Below are 21,674 nucleotides of genomic sequence, written 5' to 3' on the forward strand. Positions count from 1 at the left end.
TTCCCAGGGTCTGAAGTTCTCTTGTTAGTCCAGTGGTAAAACTTGGTGCTCACACCACAGGGGCTCAGACCCCACCCCCTGCCTGGGAACCAAGACCTTGCAAGCTGTAAGGAGACAGGAACTGCATGTCCTCCTACTCTGCCATCTTGACTCTGCCTCCTGTCAGAGAATTTTGACCTGAGATCTACCAAATGTTCATTTTCCAGAGATGCAGTTAACTTCCAAGAACTGCCGGCTAAGTTGTATATGTGTGGGTACGTATACCCATTTGCATGGGAAACATTTATATTTATTAGGAAAAAGTTTCTAACTTGTTTATGTTCTTGAAGGGAAATCCTAGTATGGCTAAACAAGTACCTACCCTCCCATATGCAACAACTGTAAACTCTGGACACTATACAAAAAAATGACTTTCTAAAGGCACTAAGAGTGAACAAAAGAAAAAGATTCTAGAAAGGAGTCAAAACTTGGGGATAGATAGCACTCAATACGTGCTTTCTCTCTCTCTAAGGGCAGTTTACATTCAGGGTCATGTAGAATGACCTAGAACTGTGATTGATACCCATGATATTTCTTGCCTAAAAAACTGGAGGACAGAGTTTGGGACATTCACAAACTCTGGAAAGTTTTGGAACAGCAATGGGGGCTAAGTATGAGAAGGAGAGAGACAGCAGAGTCTGCTAATTCTCTATTCAAATCTCAGCTCCCTCCCCAAAGGATATCTGTACGGAACAGACACCAAGCAACCAATATTAGGATAAAAGAACTAAGATTAGTTTTCACTTGTCCAAGAGACAGATTTTGTACTTTGAGCCCAACTAAGTTAAGTACTTGCTAAAGCACAAAGTTACTGTTCTTCTGAATCCAGATAACATAGCAGAATCCAGAAGCTCCAACACATAACACCCATAATATCCATGATGTAATTAAAAATTACTCAACATACAAAAAAAAGAAATATACAATAAATACTCAATTTAAGAAAACAGATACTCAGTTTAAGAAAATCATAAAAAAAGCCAAATTATCCAAATTATCTAAACATTAAAGTTAGAAGACAATAACTAATGTAACAATTGGAACTGCTCAATGAGACAAAGAAAAATATGCTCATAATGAGTCAAAAGTCAGAAAATCACAGCAGAGAATGATGATTAAAAAACAACAATAAAATGGAAATTCCAGAACTGAGAAATACAGTATTTCATGAATATGTGGTTCTTTCCTCAAAATTAAATTACATTGCCTACTGGTTCACTCTGTATTTTATTTGAGAAACTTGAGTTTGATGTCCTCTGAAAATAGAATATGTCTTAATAGAAGGATACAGAGGAGTGTGGTGGGCTGCAGTCCATGGGGTAGCAAAGACTTGAAAGCTACTGAGTACACACAGTCCTAATGTTGAAATAGCATTAGAATTGAGATTTTTCATCTATAAGAAAGCAACCAGTTGTTGCCTAAATAACCTGATCTGGAGCAAATTACTTTACCTCTCTTCACTGTATTTTCTTTGGCTAAAAATGGGGATAATAATGGTATTAAAATGTAATATAATGTTCTAAGCACAATTCCTATAACACTGTAATTGTTCAAAAACTGTGTCTGTGATAGTGAGTTTTTAATTGGATTCCTAATGTACCTTTTTATAAAATAGGAGTATCAAGGTAGATGACATATTCTGGCTGGGTTTTGATAGCTCACTGAGAGAAGAAAGGGCACAACCAGATAAAGTCATGTAAAGAGATTTCCAAAAGCAAAAAGTCTGTTTCTAAGACTTAGCTCATAATCCTTTGTAGAATTCATTCACTGCTAATTAGCTTTTGACATCTGTGCTTCTCCTCTCAATTTAATGTGAATAGTCTTTGTCAAATGATTCCACTAAAGTGTCTTGTTCACCCTAAAATAATGCTGAAATGATTAATTTCCAGGTGCTGAATTGAATAACATTAATCTTTTTTTAAATCATTTGGTATGAATGTGACTGTCCTATGTATTTTAAAAGACTGAGAGCAACGGCCTCTTTCTGATCTGTCTTGTCACTGCTGTTGATGTTTGAGGAAGTGAGGGGTCTGCTACCTCCAGAGGCATATCGCACATTTTTGACACTCGGTGATAGCAGTTGTAATTGAAAGACAACTTTCAATTGCTTGTCAAGCAGTTCTCCTAGAGTTCTCCTCCTCATGAACATTGAGATGCATATTCAGAACACAAGATCCAGGGGCGGTCCTAAGATGGCAGAGGAATAGGACGGGGAGACCACTTTCTACCCCACAAATTCATCAAAAGAACATTTGAATGATGAGTAAATTCCGCAAAACAACTTCTGAATGCTGACAGAGGACATCAGGCACCCAGAAAAGCAGCCCATTGTCTTTGAAAGGAGATGTTTTATAAACAGTGCTGTATAAATGGAGAAGTCTTGAGGCTACTGTAAAAATAAGACTGAAAACCAGAAGGTGGAGGCTCAAGTCCAAATCCTGAGAACACCAGAGAACTCCTGACTCCAAGGAACATTAATCCACAGGAGCTCATCAAATGCCTCCATAACTACACTGAAACCAAGCACCACCCAAGGGCCAACAAGTTCCAGAGCAAGACATACCATGCAAATTCTCCAGCAACACAGGAACACAGCCCTGAGCTTCAATATATAGACTGCCCAAAGTTACTCCAAACCCATTGACATATCATAACTCATTACTGGACACTTCATTGCACTCCAGAGAGAAGAAATCCAGCTCCACCAACGAGAACACTGACACAAGCTTCCCTAACCAGGAAACCTTGACAAGCCACCCGTACAACCCCACCCACAGTGAGGAAACTCCACAATAAAGAGAACTCCACAAACTGCCAGAATACAGAAAGGCCACCCCAAACACAGCAATATAAATAAGATGAAGAGACCGAGGAATACCCAGCAGGTAAAGGAACAGGATAAATGCCCACCAAACCAAACAAAAGAGGAAGAGATAGGGAATCTACCTGATAAAGAATTCTGAATAATGATAGTTAAAATGATCCAAAATCTTGAAAACAAAATGGAATCACAGATAAATAGCCTAGAGACAAGGATTGAGAAGATGCAAGAAAGGTTTAACAAGGACCTGGAAGAAATAAAAAAGAGTCAATATATAATGAATAATGCAATAAATGATATAAAAAACAGTCTGGAGGGAACAAATAGTAGAATAACAGAGGTAGAAGATAGGATTAGTGAGGTAGAAGAAAGAATGGTAGAAATAAATGAATCAGAGAGGAAAAAAGAAAAATGAATTAAAAGAAATGAGGACAGTCTCAGAGACCTCTGGCACAATGTTAAACACCCCAACATTCGAATCATAGGAGTCCCAGAAGAAGAAGACAAAAAGAAAGACCATGAGAAAATACTTGAGGAGATAATAGTTGAAAACTTCCCTAAAATGGAGAAGGAAATAATCACCCAAGTCCAAGAAACCCAGAGAGTTCCAAATAGGATAAACCCAAGGCGAAATACTCCAAGACACATATTAATCAGATTAATAAAGATCAAACACAAAGAATAAATATTAAAAGCAGCAAGGGAAAAACAACAAATAACACCCAAGGGGATTGCCATAAGGATAACAGCTGATCTTTCAACAGAAACTCTTCAGGCCAGGAGGGAGTGGCAGGACATACTTAAAGTGATGGAAGAAAATAACCGACGGCCCAGATTACTGTACCCAGCAAGGATCTCATTCAAATATGAAGGAGAAATCAAAAGCTTTACAGACAAGCAAAAGCTGAGAGAATTCAGCACCACCAAACCAGCTCTCCAACAATGCTAAAGGATCTTCTCTAGACAGGAAACACAAAAAGGGTGTATAAACTCGAATCCAAAACAATAAAGTAAATGGCAATGGGATCATGCTTATCAATAATTACCTTAAACATAAATGGGTTGAATGCCCCAACCAAAAGACAAAGACTGGCTGAATGGATACAAAAACAAGACCCCTATATATGTTGTCTACAAGAGACCCACCTCAAAACAAGGGACACATACAGACTGAAAGTGAAGGGCTGGAAAAAGATATTCCATGCAAATACAGACCAAAAGAAAGCAGGAGTAGCAATACTCATATCAGATAAAATAGACTTTAAAACAAAGGCTGTGAAAAGAGACAAAGAAGGACACTTCATAATGATCAAAGGATCAATCCAAGAAGAAGATATAACAATTATAAATATATATGCACCCAACATAGGAGCACCACAATATGTAAGACAAATGCTAACAAGTATGAAAGGGGAAATTAACAATAATACAATAATAGTGGGAGACTTTAATACCCCACTCACACCTATGGATAGATCAACTAAACAGAAAATTAACAAGGAAACACAAACTTTAAATGATACAATAGACCAGTTAGACCTAATTGATATTTATAGGACATTTCACCCAAAAACAATGAATTTCACCTTTTTCTCAAGCACACACGGAACCTTCTCCAGAACAGATCACATCCTGAGCCATAAATCTAGCCTTGGTAAATTCAAAAAAATTGAAATCATTCCAAGCATCTTTTCTGACCACAATGCAGTAAGATTAGATGTCAGTTACAGGAGAAAAACTATTAAAAATTCCAACATACGGAGGCTGAACAACACGCTGCTGAATAACCAACAAATCACAGAAGAAATCAAAATATGCATAGAAATGAATGAAAATGAAAACAAAACAACCCAAAACCTATGGGACACTGTAAAAGCAGTGCTAAGGGAAGGTTCATAGCAATACAGGCATACCTCAAGAAAAAAGAAAAAAGTCAAATGAATAACCTAACTCTACACCTAAAGCAACTAGAAAAGGAAGACATGAAGAACCCCAGGGTTAGTAGAAGGAAAGAAATCTTAAAAATTAGGGCAGAAATAAATGCAAAAGAAACAAAAGAGAGACCATAGCAAAAATCAACAAAGCCAAAAGCTGGTTCTTTGAGAGGATAAATAAAATTGACAAACCATTAGCCAGACTCATCAAGAAACAAAGGGAGAAAAATCAAATCAATAAAATTAGAAATGAAAATGGAGAGATCACAACAGACAACACACAAATACAAAGGATCATAAGAGACTACTATCAACAATTATATGGCAATAAAATGGACAATGTGGAAGAAATGGACAAATTCTTAGAAAAGTACAACTTTCCAAAACTGGACCAGGAAGAAATAGAAAATCTTAACAGACCCATCACAAGCATGGAAATTGAAACTGTAATCAGAAATCTTCCAGCAAACAAAAGCCCAGGACCAGAGGGCTTCACAGCTGAATTCTACCAAAAATTTAGAGAAGAGCTAACACCTATCCTACTCAAACTCTTCCAGAAAATTGCAGAGGAAGGTAAACTTCCAAACTCATTCTATGAGGCCACCATCACCCTAATACCAAAACCTGACAAAGATCCCACAAAAAAAGAAAACTACAGGCCAATATCACTGATGAACATAGATGCAAAAATCCTTAACAAAATTCTAGCAATCAGAATCCAACAACACATTAAAAAGATCATACATCATGACCAAGTGGGCTTTATCCCAGGGATGCAAGGATTCTTCAATATCCGCAAATCAATCAATGTAATACACCACATTAACAAATTGAAAAATAAAAACCATATGATTATCTCAATAGATGCAAATAAAGCCTTTGACAAAATTCAACATCTATTTATGATAAAAACTCTCCAGAAAGCAGGAATAGAAGGAACATACCTCAACATAATAAAAGCTATATATGACAAACTCACAGCAAACATTATCCTCAATGGTGAAAAATTGAAAGCATTTCCCCTAAAGTCAGGAACAAGACAGGGGTGCCCATTTTCACCACTACTATTCAACATAGTTTTGGCCACAGCAATCATAGCAGAAAAAAAATAAAAGGAATCCAAATTGGAAAAGAAGAAGTAAAACTCTCGCCATTTTCAGACATGATCCTCTACACAGAAAACCCTAAAGACCTTACCAGAAAATTAGAGCTAACCAATGAATATAGTAAAGTTGCAGGATAGAAATCAACACACAGAAATCCCTTGCATCCCTATACACTATAATGAGAAAATAGAGAAATTAAGGAAACAATTCCATTCACCATTGCAACAAAAACAATAAAATACTTAGGAATATATCTACCTAAAGAAACTAAAGACCTAAATATAGAAAACTATAAAACACTGGTGAAAGAAATCAAAGAAGACACTAATAGATGGAGAAATATACCCTGTTCATGGATCAGAAGAGTCAATATAGTGAAAATGAATATACTACCCAAAGCAATCTATAGATTCAATGCAAACCCTATCAAGCTACCAATGGTATTCTTCACAGAGCTAGAACAAATAATTTCACAATTTGTATGGAAATACAAAAAACCTTTAATAGCCAAAGCAATCTTGAGAAAGAAGAATGGAACTGGAGGACTCAACCTGCCTGACTTCAGGCTCTACTACAAAGCCACAGTCATCAAGACAGTATGGTACTGGCACAAAGACAGAAATATAGATCAATGGAACAAAATAGAAAGCCCAGAGATAAATCCATGCACCTGTGGACACCTTATCTTTGACAAAGGAGGCAAGAATATACAATGGAGAAAAGACAATCTCTTTAACAAGTGGTGCTGGGAAAGCTGGTCAACCACTTGTAAAAGAATGAAACTAGAACACTTTCTAACACCATACACAAAAATACACTCAAAATGGATTAAAGATCTGAATATAAGACCAGAAACTATAAAACTCCTAGAGGAGAACATAGCCAAAACACTCTCTGACATAAATCACAGTGGGATCCTGTACGACCCACCTCCCAGAATGTTGGAAATAAAAGCAAAAATAAACAAATGGGACCTAATTAAACTTAAAAGCTTCTGCGCAACAAAGGGAACTATAAGCAAGGTGAAAAGACAGCCTTCAGAATGGGAGAAAATAATAGCAAATGAAGCAACTGACAAAGAATTAACCTCAAAAATATACAAGCAACTCCTGAAGCTCAATTCCAGAAAAATAAATGACCCAATCAAAAAATGGGCTAAAGAACTAAACAGACATTTCTCCAAAGAAGACATACAGATGGCTAACAAACACATGAAAAGATGCTCAACATCACTCATTATCAGAGAAATGCAAATCAAAACCACTATGAGGTACCATTTCATGCCAGTCAGAATGGCTGTGATCCAAAAGTCTACAAGCAATAAATACTGGAGAGGATGTGGAGAAAAGGGAACCCTCTTACACTGTTGGTGGAAATGCAAACTAGTACAACCACTATGGAGAACAGTGTGGAGATTCCTTAAAAAACTGGAAATAGAACTGCCATACGACCTAGCAATCCCACTGCTGGGCATATACACCGTGGAAACCAGAATTGAAAGAGACACGTGTGTACCCCAATGTTCATCGCAGCACTGTTTATAATAGCCAGGACATGGAAGCAACCTAGATGTCCATCGCAAACGAATAGATAGGAAAGCAGTGGTACATATACACAATGGAGTATTACTCAGCCATTAAAAAGAATACACTTGAATCAGTTTTAATGAGGTGGATGAAACTGGAGTCTATTATGCAGAGTGAAGTAAGCCAGAAAGAAAAACACCAATACAGTATACTAACACATATATATAAAATTTAGAAAGATGGTAACGATAACCCTGTATGCGAGACAGCAAAAGAGACACAGATGTATAGAATAGTATTTTGGATTCTGTGGGAGAGGGCAAGGGTGGGATGATTTGGGAGAATGGCATTGAAACATGTATAATATCATATGTGAAATGAATCGCCAGTCCAGGTTCAATGCATGATACAGGATGCTCGGGGCTGGTGCACTGGGATGACCCAGAGGGATGGTATGGGGAGGGAAGTGGGAGGGGGGTTCAGGATGGGAAACACATGTACATCCGTGGTGGATTCATGTTGATGTATGGCAAAGCCAATACAATATTGTAAAGTAATTAGCTTCCAATTAAAATACATAAATTTAGTGGTGCTGGGAAATCTGGTCAACCACTTGTAAAAGAATGAAACTAGAACACTTTCTAACACCATATACAAAAATAAACTCAAAATGGATTAAAGATCTCAACGTAAGACCAGAAACTATAAAACTCCTAGAGGAGAACATAGGCAAAACACTCTCTGACATACATCACAGCAGGATCCTCTATGACCCACCTCCCAGAATATTGAAAATAAAAGGAAAAATAAACAAATGGGACCTAATTAAACTTAAAAGCTTCTGCACATCAAAGGAAACTATTAGCAAGGTGAAAAGACAGCCTTCAGAATGGGAGAAAATAATAGCAAATGAAGCAACCGACAAACAACTAATCTCAAAAATATACAAGCAACTCCTACAGCTCAACACCAGAAAAATAAATGACCCAATCAAAAAATGGGCCAAAGATCTAAATAGACATTTCTCCAAAGAAGACATACAGATGGCTCACAAACACATGAAAAGATGCTCAACATCACTCATTATCAGAGAAATGCAAATCAAAACCACTATGAGGTACCATTTCACACCAGTCAGAATGGCTGCGATCCAAAAGTCTACAAATAATAAATGCTGGAGAGGGTGTGGAGAAAAGGGAACCCTCTTACACTGTTGGTGGGAATGCAAACTAGTACAGCCACTATGGAGAACAGTGTGGAGATTCCTTAAAAAACTGGAAATAGAACTGCCTTATGATCCAGCAATCCCACTGCTGGGCATACACACTGAGGAAGCCAGAAGGGAAAGAGACACGTGTACCCCAATGTTCATCGCAGCACTGTTTATAATAGCCAGGACATGGAAGCAACGTAGATGTCCATCAGCAGATGAATGGATAAGAAAGCAGTGGTACATATACACAATGGAGTATTACTCAGCCATTAAAAAGAATACATTTGAATCAGTTCTAATGAGGTGGATGAAACTGGAGCCTATTATACAGAGTGAAGTAAGCCAGAAGGAAAAACACCAATACAGTATACTAATGCATATATATGGAATTTAGAAAGATGGTAACGATAACCCTGTATACGAGACAGCAAAAGAGACACTGATGTATAGAACAGTCTTATGGACTCTGTGGGAGAGGGAGAGGGTGGGAAGATTTGGGAGAATGGCATTGAAACATGAAAAAAAAATAAATAAATAAAAAATAAAAAAAACACAAGATCCAATCCTTTCCTGCCATTGCATGCATGCTCAGCACTCACTCAGTCATGTCTGACTCTTTGTGACCCCATAGTCTGTAGCATGCCAGATTCCTCTGTCCTTGGAATTTCCCAGGCAAGAATACTGGAGTGGGTTGCTGTTTCCTTCTCCAGGGGGATCTTCCTGACCCAGGGATTGAACCCACTTCTCTTGTGTCTCCTGCATTGGCAGGTAGATTCTTGACCAACTGTGCCACCTAACCTCAGGCAATTTCTGGGAGATGCAACTCAAATAATGGGTATATTTAGCTTATGGTACTGAATGAGAGGGGCTTTCCTGGTGGTTCAGTGGTTAAGAATGTGCCTGCCAATGCAGGAGATACAAGTTTGATCCCAAATGGCAACCCACTCCAGTATTCTTGCCTGGGAAATCCAATGGACAGAGGATCCTGGTGGGCTACAGTCCATGGGGTTGCAAAAGTGTCAAACATGAGTTAATAACTAAACACACCAACTGAATGTGAAGCAAGATTGTCTTTCTGCCTTCAGCCTTATAGCTCTCTTGGAAAAGCATTTCTGAAAGTTGAAGGATGAGGAGATCACTTATGGAATATATATTAGGTTATTCTTTTGTATCAGTGCTTATAATAGGTAGCAGGAGCATGCAGAGGAGGAAGACATATCCTGTTATCAGATTCTTCTTAACTAGTAGGGAAATGGAATTAAATTTTGCCTTATTATGAGCCATATAACTACTGTATCATTTGCAGACATTTGAATTAGTTTCCATAAGCATCCAGGTAAGCCAGATATCTTTTTTATTTCAAATTTGGGCAGCTAAGTCTCAATGGGTGTGATATAATTTGTAGTCACTGATGTAACCCAGGAGAAAGATGACAGTGACCTGTTTTTGGAGCATGGCAATGGGATCCCAATATATTCTCATTTCACTTCAGTCACTCAGTGGTGTCCAACTCTTGGTGACCCCATGGACTGCAGCTCGCCAGGCTTCCCTGTCCGGCACCAACTCCCGGAGCCTACTCAAACTCATGTGCATTGAGTCAGAGAAGCCATCCAACCATCTCATCCTCTGTTGTCCCCCTCTCCTCCTGCCTTCAATCTCTCCCAGATTCAGGGTCTTTTCAAATGAGTCAGCTCTTCACATCAGGTGGCCAAAGTATTGGAGTTTCAGCTTCAGCATCAGTCCTTCCAATGAATATTCAGGACTGATTTCCTTTAGGATTGACTGGTTGGATCTCCTTGCAATCCAAGGAACTCTCAAGACTCTTCCCCCACACCACAGTTCAAAAGCATCAGTTCTTTGGCACTCAGGTTTCTTTATATATTCTCAATAACTGATAATATGTCATCATTGTCCAGAGTAATCAAGGAATAGTTTGAAAAATATTAAACTCTGAAAATAGGTTATATGTAAATATAATTATAATCATGTAAATGCATCAGAAACCTTGTTTGTATCTCTTTATTAAATCCTTGAGGATTGAAGGAATATATTACTGTCAGCAGCATTGTAGGTTTGTTGAGTGCTCTGGGATTATGTTAATTTCCTAATAAACTGTGCTTGACAACATATTCACTTAGTCATTGAGAAGTAATTGTTGAAATGTTTCAATTATCTTTATTAAAAGATAACAGCCCTCTGACTTTGAGGGCTGAGATGAACACTTTAATTTCTGACAACCTGTGCAACACCACCAAAAGGAAAAGATCAGAATCCCCATTTTATAAATGAAGACACTGAAGCTCAAAAAGGCTACATAATTTTCCAAGGCTATAGATGTCATAAGTATCAAAGTAAGAAGTAAGTTATGTATCTCTGTTTTACTCCAAAAAGCATTGTTCTTAAATTCTGCCTCCTTTTGAATAGGAACTTGTTTTACATTTAACCCAAAGAGCAGAGATTGAAGAGGGTAAGACGATAACCCTGCCTTAACCCCACCCAAAGGAAAAAGATATAAATATACTAAAATTAACTCTCCTGGCATTAGCATTTGCCCAGATTAGGAAACATAAACAGCCAAATAGCCCTGAATGGCAAAGAGAAACCTTAATTCACCAAACAGTCTTATTAGCCCTGTTTTATACTGGTATTATGTGTATTCAGTAATACTGAAGAATCATAGTGGAAAATATTTTTGTTAACTTGTAACACACCCAGATAAAGATCCTCACAGATTGATAAAGGCGCTCAAATGTGGTGATGGCACCTGGAGAACACCTACATAATCTGGAAATGCTTAAATCTAAGAGGAGAACACTTTAATTGGGGTGGGATAGGAAGAAGGTTGTAAAAGCTTGAGACTTGTCTTTCACACTGGGAATACGTGTATTCACAGAAGAGAAAGATTGAGTTTATTCTGTTTATATATAAACAACAACACATGGAACTCTAGGTAGAATGTTGTCAAGGTTTCAGTCTCAACTCAGTGAAACACCTCTGTAATCAAAGCATGCCATCTTGGAGTCTGCCCTTTGGGATCTGGTTTACTCCATCCTGTGAGATTTTCAGTGAGACCATAAGAAGTCACTTGCTCAATATGTTGTAGTAAGATTCTTACCTAGATGAACTTAAGCTCCTGACTTCTAAATTTATAGAATTATATTAACCTGTAAAGTAGTTGGAAATATAATGAAGCAACGGAAATCTAGCTTTTTTCATCAGACAATTATGTTTCTTTAGTTTCTGGATAAGTGAGATTGAGAAAGTTATTTAATTTCTCTGAGCCTCCATTTCTTCATCATGTGAAATTAATACCATAGTCCTCACAAGACTGTTGTGAAGAATAAAGAAGATCATCCATGGGAAGTGCTTAGCACATGTTAGTTATTACATTATAATTAGTATATAAGCTTATATTAGTATCCATGCTTCTTACCTGGTGTGTCTAGAGCTTCAGTGTATTGCAGCTAGGGATATAAATGTGAAGGGTTAAGCAAGTGTTTCTCTAACAACAGTTCATGTCTGTGGCAAGGTCTAGGCTGTCTTTGGGCTTTGGAGGCCTAGAAAGTGCCCCCAAAAGGTATTTACTTTCTTCAGCCATTTGGGTGCTAGGGAATGGTAAGAAACGTGTGGTAACTATAAAATTATGCCACAAGACTCTGAGGAGCATATTTCTAATGTGGTCTGAAAAGTATTCTATACAGTCTTTAGACTTGGCAGCTGCCTTAAAATATCCCTTAAATTCTAGTTGGATTTGAAGAGCTTGAGTATGTGTCTTAGGTATCACCAGTTAAAATCTAGCTTAATACCTGAGGGACAGGTATCATGGGTCTGGATTCTTGATGTAACTTTTACTTTATGAATTAGTAAGCAGTGAATAGGGGAACATGTATGGTTGGATAGGCTGTTCCCTGTATATGTTCACTTAACTAAGCAGTTAGGGGCTGAAAACCAAACTATACTTGGATCATCAATGTGTACACCCTGGCAAAGATGTATTGACCCAGGTGGTAGTGGTTTAGTCACTAAGTCTTGATCAGCTCTTTGCGACCCCATGGACTATAGCCCAACAGGCTCCTTTGCCCATGGAATTCTCCAGGCAAGAATACCCAAGTGGGTTGCCATTTCCTTCTCCAGGGAATATTCCCCACCTAGGGATTGAACTCATGTCTCCTGCATTGCAAGCTGTCTCCTGCATTGCAGGCAAATTCTTTTATCACTGAGCCACCAGGGGATTCCCTGTCTACCTAGAGGAAAAAACTTATTTTTATAATTCACATATAGTTGTCATTGAACTAAAATAGATGTAGATCTGACAGCATTTACCCTTACTTTTCAGGGTCTCTATGTATTTTGAAAGGTATGAGGCTCAGAGTGGGTTATACGCATTAGATGAAAAGATATTTAGGGTAAGGGAATGCCTGTATGCAGAGTGCTTTCCACTTGATGAGCACATGGCCATTTGCTCCCGCGTCAAAGAATTGCTCATTAACACCCAGGGAACCGTAACTTCAGGTCTGAGGGCCATATCACAGCTTACTCCCCGTTCTGTCCCCAAGGAGTTTACTATGTAGTGAATGTAGTAAAGTAGACTAATAGCTGTACTAGAAAGTAGAACATAAGGAAAGTCTTAAGAGGGGTACAAACAAATGATGCCCTTCCCATTATGTGCTGTATGCATTATGTGCAAATGGAAGGCTTCAGCCCAAATTGTGAATTAATAGTCCAAAGACTCCGCAAATCTTTTCATCTCAGCCTCCTTTAGTTAGCAGATGTTGTTGATACCCTTCTTCATATTGGCTAGTGTGTTCAGTATAACAAAATTAGGAAGCCACTGGATAATACAAGATAGTCCCTGGCTTATATCCCCCAATATGAGGAGCCTCCTTCTTACGCTTGTTATGGAGACATCTGAACTTTTGGCGGAGTAAAATACATCCTCAGTGGTATTTTTTTTTAACATTACATCAATTCTAAGTAAGCATTATTGCTAAATGATACTGTTTTCTAATGTGAAAATATATGCATATGTAAGAGATTTCAGTCATAGGTTTGTTTCCAAATATGTGTATGTGTTGTATCCAAATATGTGTTATGTGTTAGTCTCTCAGTCGTGTCTGACTCTTGACGACCCCAGAGACCGTAGACCACCAGGTTCCTCTGTCCATGGAATTCTCCAGGCCAGAATATTGGAGTGGGTAGTCTTTCCCTTCTCCAGGAGATCTTCCCAACCCAAGGATCGAACCCAGGTCTCCTGCATTACAGGCAGATTCTTTACTGAGCCACCAGGGAAGCATTATACCTAAAGCCAATATGTTTTTTATTCTTCAACCCTAAATTTTCATATAAAACTTGTTTTTAGAAAACTAGTCCACAGAAGTATATGGAGAAATACCCATCCTTAAAAATTTCTAAGAAATTCAACTTATGTATGCTCTTCTAAGAGCTTCCCTCATCGCTAAGTCAGTAAAGAAACTGTCTGCAGTGTAGACAACCCAGGTTCAATCCCTGGGGCGGAAAGATCCTCTGGAGAAGGAAATGGCGACTCAGTCTAGTATTCTTGCCTGGAGAATCCCGTGGACAGAAGAGCCTGGCAGGCTACAGTTCATGGGGTTTCAAGAGTCGGACACGACCTAGCAACTAAACCACCACCACCACCACCGCCATGGTCTTCTAAGCAACATTAATCATGGTTTGATGAAAAGGTGAGGGATGGTGGAAGCCAAGGTCCTGTTTTAAGTGAAGTATTACTTTTTGAGAATTTTTAATATTTACTCTCTAATCAATTTTCAAATGTGTAATAGAGTATTTCTAACTATAGTCACCGGAGAAGGCAATGGCAACCCACTCCGGTACTCTTGCTTGGAGAATCCCATGAACGGAGGAGCCTGGTAGGCTGCAGTCCATGGGGTCGCTAAAAGTCGGACACAACTGAGAGACTTCACTTTCACTTTTCACTTTCATGCATTGGAGAAGGAAATGGCAACCCACTCCAGTGTTCTTGCCTGGAGAATCCCAGGGATGGGGGAGCCTGGTGAGCTGCTGTCTATGGGGTCGCACAGAGTCGGACACGACCGAAGCGACTTAGCAGCAGCAGCAGCAACTATAGTCACCAGGCTGTATATTACATCTCTCAACGTACTTTTATGACAAGAAGTTTGTATATTTTGACCCTCTTCACCTTTTGCTCACAATGCACACAGCTTCTGTCTACCACCAATCTTCCTTGTTTCTATGAGTTTAGTGGGTTTCTTTATTTTTTTTAGAGGCCAAATATAAATGAAATCATATGGTGTTTGTCTTTCTCTGACTTATTTTCACTTAGTAAAACACTCATAAAGTCCTTCTATGTTGACAGAAATGCAATGTTTCATTACTTTCTGTAGCTGAATGATTTTCTGTTGTACATATATACCATATTTTCTCTATTCATCCATCAGTGAACACTTAGGTTCCTTCTGGTTCCTTCTATGTCTTGGCTCTTGTAAGTAATGCAGTAAATATATATCTTCTCAAGTTAGAGTCTTGGCTTTCTTCAGATAAATATCTTAAAGGGAAACTGCTGGATCATATGGTAGTTTTGAACTTTTTAAATAACCTCCATAGTTTTTTGTAGTGGCTCTATCAATTTCCATTCCCACCAATATTTCTGCATAAGATTTCCTTTTCTCCACATCCTAAGAAACACTTAATTTTTTTCTTTTTGATAGTCTTTCTAATAGGTGTGAGGTGATAAGTCATTTGTTTTTTAATATGAGATATAGTTGATTTTTAATATTTTAATTGTATTTTAACATGAAGTATAGTTGATTTATAATATTAATTTCAGGTTACAACATAGTGATTCAGTATTGTTATAGTCCATTAAATGTTTTTACAAGATATGGCTATAATCCCCTATGCTATGTATCCTTGTTGCTTCTCTATTTTATACATAATATTTTTTATCTCTTAATCACTTACCCCCAAATTGCTCCTCCTACCTTCCCTTTCACCTCTTTAACCATTTGTTTTATTCTATATCTATGAGTCTCTTTCTGCTTTGTCATATACATTGTTTGTATTTATCTTTAAAATTTTTATTTTATACTGGAATATAGTTGATTTATAATGTTATGTTAGTATCAGGTGTACAGCAGAGTGATATGGTTGTACACATATATATGTGTAACTATCATTTTTAGATTCTTTTCATATAGGTTGTTACAGAGTATTGAATAGTTTCCTGTGCTATATAGTAGGTTCTAGTCGATTGTTTTATCTATAGTGTATATATGTTAATCCCAGCCTCCTAGTTTACCTCTCTCCCCATACGTCCTCTTTGGTATCAGTAAGTTTATTTTCTAAGTCTGTTAATCTGCTTCTGTTTGGTAAATAAGTTCATTTGTATCGTATGATATTTGTCTTTCTGTTTCTAAATTATTTCACTGAGAATAATATTCTCTAGGTCCATCCATGTTGCTACACGTGATAGAATTTTATTCTTTTTTATGGATGAGTAATATTCCATTGTGTGTATGTACTACATCTTTATCCACTCATCTGTTGATGGACACTTGGTTTCCTTCCATATCTTAGCTATTATAACTAACATGGCTATGAACACTGGAGAGAGGGGAGGCATATATGTTGTTGGATTAGTGTTTCTGTTTTTCTCTGGACATGTAGTCAGGACAAGAATTGTTGAATCATGGGGATGTCCTTTATATCATAGGGGACTGGAATGTAAAAGTAGGAAGTCAGGAGATACCTGGGGTAACAGGCAAGTTTGGCCTTGGAGTACAAAAATGAAGCAGGACAAAGGCTAACAGAGTTTTGCCAAGAAAACGCTCTGGTCATAGCAAACACCCTCTTCAAACAACACAAGAGACCATTCTAAAAATGGACATCACCAGATGGTCAATACCGAAATCAGATTGATTATAGTCTTTGTAGTTGAAGATGGAGAAGTGCTATACAATCAGCAAAAACAAGACCAGAAGCTGATTGTGGCTCAGATCATGAACTTCTTATTGCCACATTCTGACTTAAAGTGAAGAAAGGAGAGAAAACCACTAGACCATTCAGGTATGACCTAAATCAAACCCCTTACATTTATACAGTGGAAGTGAGAAATAGATTCAAGGGATTAGATCTGATAGAGTGCCTGAAGAATTACAGACAGAGGTTTGTGACATTGTAAGGGGGACGGTGATCAAAACCATCCCCAAGAAAAAGAAATGCAAAAAGCCAAAATGGTTTTGTGAGGCGGCCTTACAAATAGCTGAAAAGAAGAGAAGTGAAAGGCAAAGGAGGAAAGGCAAGATATACCCATCTGAATGCAGAATTTCAAAGACTAGCAAGGAGAGAGAAGAAAGCCTTTATAAATAATGAACAATGCTGAACAATGCAAAGAAACAGAGAAAGACATAGAATGGAAAAGAGTCGCAATCTCTTCAAGAAATTTAGAGATACCAAGGGAAAATTTCATGCAAAAATGGGCACAATAAAGGACAGAAATGGTATGGACCTAACAGAAGCAGAAGATATTAAGAAGAGGTGGCAAGAATACACAGAAGAACTGTACAAAAATGGTCTTAATGACCTGAATAACCACGATGCTGTGATCATTCATCTGGATCACACATCCTGGCGTGTGAAATCAAGTGGGCCTTAGGAAGTATCGCTATGAACAAAGCTAGTGGAAGTGATGGAATTCCAGTTGAGCTATTTCAAATCTTAAAGATGATGCTCTGAAACTGCTGCACTCAATATGCCAGCAAATTTGGAAATCTCAGCAGTGCTCACAGGACTGGAAAAGGTCAGTTTTCATTCCAATCCCAAAGAAGGCCAATGCCAAAGAGTGTTCAGACTTCTACACAACTGTATTCATTTCACATGCTAACAAAGTAATGCTCAAAATCCTTAAAGCCAGGCTACAACAGTACATAAACTGTGTACTTCCAGATGTCCAAGCTGGATTTAGAAAAGTCAGAGGAACCAGAGATCAAACTTCCAGCATCTTCTGGATCACAGAAAAAGCAAGAGAATTCCAGAAAAACATCTACTTCTGTTTCATTGACTATGCTAAAGCCTTTGACTTGTAGATCATGACAGACTATGGAAAATTCTTAAAGAGATGGGAATACCAGACCACCTTACCTGCCTCATTCAAAACCTGTATGCATGTCAGGAAGCAACAGTTAGAATGGGACATGGAAAAATGGACTGGTTCCAAATTGGGAAAGGAGTACTTCAAGGCTGTATATTGTCACCATGCTTATTTAACTTTTATGCAGAGTGCTGTGTTATGCTTAGTCGCTTGTTATGTCTGACTGTTTGTGACCCCATGGACTGTAGCCTGCCAGGCTGTTCTGTCCATGGGAATTCTCCAGGCAAGAATATTGGATTGGATTGCCATGTCCTCCTCTAGGGAATTTTCCCAAACCAGCAATTGAACCCATGTCTCCTGCATTACAGGTGGACTCTTTACCATCTGAGCTAGGATAAAGTCCAAGTTGGAATCACGATTGCCAGGAGAAATATCATTAAACTCAGATATGCAGATGACACCACTCTTACAGCAGAAAGCAAAGAGGAACTAAAGAGTGTCTTGATGAAGGTGAAAGAGGAGAGTGAAAAAGCTGACTTAAAACTTGGCCTTCAAAAAATGAAGAATATGGCATCCAGTTCCATCACTTCATGGCCAATAGATGGGGAAACAATGGATACAGTGAGAAACTTTATTTTCTTGGGCTCCAAAATCAATGTGGATGATGACTGCAGCCATGAAATCAAACGATGCTTGCTCCCTTGAAGAAAAGCAATGACAAACCTTGACAAACAATGACAAACCTCCCTTGAAGAAGAGCAATAACAGCATATTGGAAGATAGCATATTAAAAAGCAGAGACATTACTTTGCCTACAAAGGTCTGTATTGTCAAAGCCATAGTTTTGCCAGTAGTCATGTATAGATGTGAGAGCTGGATAGTAAAAATGGCTGAGCGCTGAAAAATTGATGCCTTCAAACTGTGGTGCTGGAGAAGACTCTTGAGAGTCCCTTGGACTGCAAGGAGATCAAACCCATTATTCCTAAAGGAAATCAACCCTGAATATCCATTGGAAGGACTGATGCTGAATCTCCAATATTTTTGCCACCTTACATGAAGGATCAGCTCATTAGTAAAGACCCTGATGCTGGGAAAGATTGAAGGCAGAAGGAGAAGGGGATGACAGAGGATGAGATGGTTGGATGGTATCAACTTGATGGACATGAGTTTGAGCAAGCTCCGGGAGATGGTGAAGGACAGGGAATCCTGACGTGCTGCAGTCCATGGGGTCACAGAGTCGGGCATGATTGAGTGACTGAACAGCAAAGGGTAGTTGTATTTTTAGTTTTTTTGAGGTACCTCCATACTGTTTTCCATAGTGGCTGCAACAGTGTACACTGCCATAATCAGTGTACAAGGATTCCCTTTTCTTCACGTTTTCTCCAACATTTGTTAACTTGTAGACCGTTTGTTGATAGCCATTGTGACATGTGAGGTGATTTCTCATTGTTTTTATTTGTACTTCTCTAATTAATAGTGATATTGATCATATTTACATGTACTCATTGGCTATATGAATGTCTTCTCTGGAAAAATACTCAGATCTCTACCTAAGTTTAATTAGATTGTTTTAATACTATTGAATTATGTGAGTTATTTTTTTTGGATATTAGCTCCTTATCAGATATATGATTGGTAAATATTTTCTCCCATTCAATAGGTTGTCTTTTCATTTTGCTGATGGTTTGCTTTGCTGTGCAGAAGCATTTTAGTGACATAGTACCACTTGTTTATTTTTCCTTCACTTTTGATGTGAGATCCAAAAATTTACACAGAGACTGATGCTAAGAAGCTTACCACCTATGTTTTCTTCTAGGAGTTTTATGATGTCCGATGTTACTTTAAAGTCTCTAATCCATTTTAAGTTAATTTTTCTATATGGTAAAAGATAGTGGTCCAGTTTTTTAAAACTTTTTATTTCATATTGGAGTATAGCCAGTTTAAAGTGTGATAGTTTCAGGTGTACAGCAGAGGAACTCAACTATATGTATACAAGTATCAGAGAAATTAAATGGATGTAATCCTGTTCAGGCTTCAGAAACAAGAAAGCAGAGCAGACCTCTGACCTTGCTTCTGACCTGCCTGAACACTGCCCTGCCTGAGTGCCTGCTGTGAGTGCAAGCTGAGCAGCACTATAGATAAATTAGGGGGCAGATCTTGGAATTGTTGAGCCTCTGGAGGAGGTCTGGCCAATCAAGCCCAGGGCTTAATAATGTTCCAAGATTGGAAGACAAAACAAACAGCATTGTAAGAAGAGATTAACATAAAATCAGCTGCAGTTTGCTGGCAAACTGATGGTGCTATCAGTTTGCAGCCTGGGGTTATAAATGGGAACCCTCAAACTGCAATTCTGAAGTCTCACTCCTGGAGTGAACGCAGTACCCCACCTGTTACATGAGACTTCCCAGTGCCTTTTGTGTCTGAATGTTGGTCAGGCCAATTTAGTCATGCATGTACTGTTACTCTCCTTCACTGTTTCTATTTATCTTTTTGCTTAGTGATTATATATTAAAAGTAAATTGGATAATTCTTCATTAAATAGTGAAATTGTTTATTTGTGTATAACAAGCAGTTTCTTTGGTTAGTTGTTTGTGTAAAACAAGTGGTAACTTTTGTTAACAAGTCCTTCAAACCTGAACTCAAAGTTAGAACTTCCAGAAAAACAGTGCCCATTCTCCCCAACTCCTCTCCCATCCAGGTTGCCACATAGCATTGACCGATGTGGCCTGTGTTAAACAGCATGTCCTTGTTGGTTACCCATTTTCTATATAGCAGTGTGTACATGTCGATCCCAAACTCCCTAACTGTCCCTTCCGCTTGGCCACTGTTAGTTCATTCTCTAAGTCTGCAAGTCTCTTTCTGTTTTGTAAGTATGTTCGTTTGTATCATTTCTTTTTAGAATGCACATATAAGGAATGCCATACGATATTTCTCCTTCTCTATCTGACTTACTTCACTCAGTATGACAATCTCTAGATCTATCCATGTTTCTTCGAATGGCATTATTTCATTCTTCTTAATGACTAATTAATATTCCGATGTATATTTGTGCCACATCTTCTTTATCTAATCCTCTGTCAATGGACATTTAGGTTGCTTCCATGTCTTGGCTTTTGTAAACGGTGCTGCAATGAACATTGGAGTGCATGTATGCTTTTGGATCATGTTTTTCTCCAGATATATGCTCAGGAGTGGGATTATAGGGTCATATAGTAGCTCCAATTTTAGTTTTTTAAGGAACCTCCATACTCTTCTTCATCATGGTTGTACCAAAGACATAAAATAAAAATAAAAATCCACAAATAATAGATACAAGAGAGGGTGTGGATTTTTTGATGATAACCATTTTGACTGTTGTGAGGTGATATCTCATTGTGGTTTGGATTTGGTTTTCTCTAATAATTAGTGATGTTGAGCATCGTTTCATGTGCTTCTTGGCCATCTTTATGTCTTCTTGGATAAATGTCTATTTAGGTCTTCTCATTTTTTGATTGGGTTGTTTCAATGATGTTAAGCCTCATGAGCCAATTGTAGATTTGGAGACTAATCTCTTGTCTATCTCATCATTTGCAAATATTTTCTCCCAATCGATGGGTCGTCTTTTCATTTTATTTATTATTTCCTTTGCTGTGCAAATGTTTTTGAGTTTAAATAGGTCCCTTTCACTTATTTTTATTTCTGGTATTCTGGGAGATGGATTCAAAAAGATACTGCTGCAAGTTATGTCAGATAATGCTTGGCCTATGTTTTCCTCTAGGAGTTTTATAATGTTTGACCTCACATTTAAGTCTTCAATCCATTTTGAGCTAATTTTTATGTATAGTGTTAAAGAATGATGTAATTTCATTTTTTTTACATGTAGCTATCCAGTTTTCCCAGCATCATTTGTTGAAGAGAATCTTTCTAACATTGTTTAGTCTTGTCTCCTTTGTCATAAATGAATTGAC

The sequence above is a fragment of the Bos indicus genome, chromosome 22 (genome assembly GCF_029378745.1).
Source record: "Bos indicus isolate NIAB-ARS_2022 breed Sahiwal x Tharparkar chromosome 22, NIAB-ARS_B.indTharparkar_mat_pri_1.0, whole genome shotgun sequence".
In the NCBI taxonomy this organism is placed as follows: Eukaryota; Metazoa; Chordata; class Mammalia; order Artiodactyla; family Bovidae; genus Bos; species Bos indicus.